The sequence below is a fragment of the Glycine soja genome, chromosome 1 (assembly GCF_004193775.1).
Source record: "Glycine soja cultivar W05 chromosome 1, ASM419377v2, whole genome shotgun sequence".
NCBI classification, from domain to species: Eukaryota; Viridiplantae; Streptophyta; class Magnoliopsida; order Fabales; family Fabaceae; genus Glycine; species Glycine soja.
The window spans coordinates 12068216-12073123 of NC_041002.1; positions in this window are offsets into that span (position 1 = coordinate 12068216).

Sequence of the window (4908 nt, forward strand, 5' to 3'; positions counted from 1 at the left end):
AAAGCTTTTGGTACAAAGAAGAAGAAGAAGTTCAAAGAGATTCAAGGCTTGTAAAGGATTGTAATGAAATGATTGAAAAGTATTCAAGATTTTGAAATGCAAAACAAAGCCTTGCTTTTATAGACTCTTCATGTCTGGTCAAGACAACCATTTAGAAGATTTATAACTCTTAAAAAAATTTATAACCAATTTGAAAATGTCAAAAACCTTTTGAAGAGTTACATCTTTTGATTTATTCAGAAACAGTCACTTGTAATCGATTACCAAATTAGTGTAATCGATTACACAAAGCTTTTATGTGAAAAGATGTGACTCTTCACATTTGAATTTGAATTTCAACGTTCAAAGGCACTGGTTATCAATTACCAAAACATTGTAATCGATTACAACTTTTTGAAAATAATTGGAACGCTGTAAATTCAATTTGAAAACTTTTTCAAAACAATTTTGCTACTGGTAATCGATTACCAGAGTAGAAACTCTTTGGTAAAGGGTTTTGTCAAAAACTCATGTGATATTCAAAGTTTTGAAAAACTTTTTAATACTTATCTTGATTGAGTCTTCTCTTCATTCTTGAATCTTGAGTCTTGAATCTTGATCTTGATTCTTGAGATCTTGAACCTTGAATCTTGATTCTTGTCTCTAGACTTTCTTCTTGAGTCTTGAATTCTTCTTGATTCTTATCTTGAACTCTTGAATTGTTCTTGATTGATCTTTGATTTACTTGAGTTTTTATTCAATTGATCTTTGAGCTTTTAGTCATCACCTTTGTCATCATCTTTTGTTATCATCATTGTTATCATCAAAACAACTTTGAATCATCTTTGATTCACCATGAAGCTTTGCTTCTACAGTAAATCATTAGTAAAATAGGGCATGAACTATGGTTGGTGCTCAAGTTACCATAAGGATTCATTCCTTCGGAAGCAAGAGCAAGCCTTAGGTTCCTTGGCTCATCCCCAAAATCTGGATACAAACGATCAATTGTCTTCCATTATGGAGAATTGTCGGATGTAGGAGTAATCCATCACATTTTTTGTCAACTGCATGCCATGTAAGGTTTTTTGCATCATGTTCATTAGCAAACAATCGCTTAAACCTTGGTAATATTGGAAGATACCACTAGGCCTTTGCAAGACAACAATTTTTGGTGCTTACATCCTCACTTAATTCGTCATGCTGCACTTTGTATCGTGAGACCCCACACGTGGGGCACTGCAGCATTTCTGCAAACTCATTTCTGTACAATATGCAATCATTAAGGCATGCATGGATCTTCTAGTACTCAATTCCCATTGGACACAAGATCTTTTTTGCCCCGTAGTGATTTTTTGGCAATGTGTTATGTTCAGGAAGCATGTTCTTCAATAAGACCAGCAATTCAGTGAAACTTTTATCACTCCACCTAAATCTTGCCTTCAAGTTGACCAAAGCTAAGACTGCTGACAACCTTGTGAAACTTGTGCACCCCTCATACAATGGCGTCTTTGAATCACGTTCAATGGTATCATACAAAGGTGCATGTGCTTGTTCAAAAGTGTCTTGTCCAAGATCATGAATCATATCCTCTATACGATCTCCAATGTCTTCATGTATCGCCTGAGTGGGACAAACATTTGGAATGTCGGGAAATTCCCCATGCCATATCAATTTTATGTAATTTGGAATGATGTCGTGACATATAAGATGGGATCTAGTTTCATTTACAGACTGTCGTCTCCTATTCAGACATTTAACACATGGGTAGAAAAAATTTCCCCTTAAACTTTCAACATTAAGTTGTGTAAATTGTAGAAATTGTTTGACCCCCTGCTCATACTCGTCATTGATGCGTGATGCTTTCATCCAACTTCTATCCATCTTTCGTCTTTGCTATTGATCAAAATCATTAAGTTATCTGTAATGCATGCTAAACTCATTTTTTTCATTAAAGGTGTGACCCTATCCCATTCAGGAAGACATTTTTATAGTTGATTCAAACGTACAGGTAAAATCTCTTTTGAGTGATTTGACGAAATTTCGGCAGCATTTCGCATTGGTCTTCAGGTACATAGATGAAAGCGGTGACATGCTGGATAATCACCGCAGTCAAATATGCACCTGAAGAACAATGTAAGATGCAGTAAACCGAAATTCCATCAAATCATGCAAAAGAGAATTTACCTCTATGTATCAATCAACTATAAAAAAATGTCCTCCCAAACTGTCCTAACGGACAATTCAAGACTTAATAGATCGATTAATCCAAACTATCTATATTAATCAGTGTATTGAATCTCAAACGGGAAACTAAGGTTCACTCATAATGCAAGTAGCTGCTTATATTTGAACAACGACGTACAATAAGCACAATACTTTCATAAATACATACATACCTCGAAAGATGCTGACTAACAACCAGAACAAGTGCGCAGATGCAGCAAAATGATACAAAAAATATGTAGTTGTGCAGTCCTAGATATAATATGTACCATGAATAGGGGAAACAATCAAAACAAGAAGTAAAACAATACAAAGGCACGAAAAATTGAACCTATTAAGCCTAATTCAAATGATTGAAAACCATGGATGCCAACTATGTTGATATATTTATATCGAAAGCAATTATATAGGTTCAATGAGGTTTGTGATGTTGGATGTAGCATGAACTGGTCTTTATCAATAGGAATGGTTTTGGTATGTTCAATGAGGTTTCTCATGTTTTAAAGACAAAAGAAATGTATCAGCCTACAATTGTTGTTGTCACTTGTTTTACAAAATGACGCTATGTTGTTATTTGTAACATCTCGTTAGGCAACTATTATGTCTATGTCCCTATAGAGAATTTGAATCTGCTCAATAACTGACTACAAAAGTATTTGAGTGGATTTTTTGTGACTTATTCTACTCATCAAGTTTCATGTCTTATAAATGTGGAAGCATCTCAAATTGTAAATTCATTAATCACAAATGATCATGTTTATGCAATTTTAAATGATGCATTCACTTCTGTATTACATTTGTTGACATGGAAGAATGATTTCCTTATCTAATTTTTTGGGTTGAGTTTTCCCCTAAAATTATGATTGTACAATCAAGAATGAAGTTGTTGTAGTTAACTGAAACACTTGTTTTACATGTTTAAATCACTTAATAAAATTCATGTATTATTTATCTTGCTGAGAATGGTTTTCAATTTTTTCATATGTTAATTTAATGTAATAAATGTCATCAATATTTTGTCCCTTTATACATGGAAGAAAAATGTGGTTTTAGGCCTCTGGGGGTGTTCTACAAAAATTGGTTTTGGCATAAGCAACAAGGATGAGTATTTGAAGAGAATTTGGAGATCTTGTTGTTACTAAACTTAATACCGGATTGTTTTGTTATATGGTTGCTTTAATCTTGACATGTGGTGTGTTCAGGAAAAAGAAAGGGAAAGCTAGGAGATACCGAATTGTTGGCTGCCAAAGAACAGGTTCTAATTAAACTTGTTACTAATTAGCTGGTACAAATCTAGATGGCCTTGTCTACCTGATTTTGAATAAAATAGGCCATGAAAGGTGCCATGAAATATGGTTGGTGGAAAATGAAGTATTATCAATAACAGAAGAAACAGATAAAATTCTTCAAGATCTTCAATCTGCTATGGCTAATCATGAGGAAAAAATTGCAGAAAAGTGCCATATTTATTGACAAATTTATATGGGCTTGTCTGCCTGACAAATCTATATGGTACAGCCTATTGTGCTCAAAAAGCAAACTATTTATCTATTGAGAATTAACCCTGCATTGTGAATAAATCTCTAGTAAGTGGAAGTTTAACATGAATCACAAGTGACTGATTTTGTGGTGTGCTATGGTTTGGGTAAAAAATTGGATACACTACAGTAATTGCATTTCTACCTGTTGAGTGTGGAGCAGAAAAAGCCTCTCATTTTATTAATTTCAGAGACACAACCCTTGAAAATGTTAAGAAACAGATAAGGAGCTTTGAAATAAAGCTTCACTCAGCTAATGTTAAACACCTAAAAGAGAAAGAGGAATGGGGACCAAGTGTTCAAAATGTAAATTTGTAATAGAGAAGTAATACACTCTGCTACTTGGTTAAATAATTGCTTATATCTTATACTTCTTTCATTCTCCTATCTGTCTGAATTTGGTAAATATTTTAACTTCAATCAAACTTTGCAGTTAGATGCGAGGCAATGAAGCTATTGCTACAAAAGATATGCAAAAGGAATTGTAAGAGTTCAAACAACGATGACAAAAACTGAAGGTAAGCTTCAAATCCTTAAACCTGTGGTTGGACTCCCCATTCCCCCCACCTCAAATAGTGTTTTTCCCTGTCTCTTGTGCAAACTGAATCTATAACTTCTACGAAGAACATGCTTCATTCCATGATCTTGCTGATAGAATGATTGAGGAAAAACACTAGGAAATATCCACACTTATAGATGTAAATAACAATCTTGATCAGTCTCTTCAATGAAGACCACCAGTATGTTTTTATCTGCATTTTGAATATCATGAGAGTTAAGAGATAGGTCATATACTTTTAATTTCCATGGTCTGCCATATTTATCTGTTGATTTTGTAATGCTGTTAGGTCGATCAGAATGATAATTATACAACAAGTACTAATTTATTTATAGTATTACAATAGTTGTTTCTTTAATTGTAGGACTAATGTTGTAGGTTTATTTAAAACTGAAATTTCTAATGTGATTTTACATTTGGATATAGATTCCCTTGACAAAGGAAAAACTTAAGTGTTTTCATTAGAAATCACTTTGAACTAATTTTGACTTCAAGAAAAAGATTTGGCTAACACTGTGAATATGCTGCACTGAGACAAACACTCATCCATGAGTACAACGTCAGCAACCTTACCAATTTTAAACATGTGTCATTCTCTGTTTGATCCTC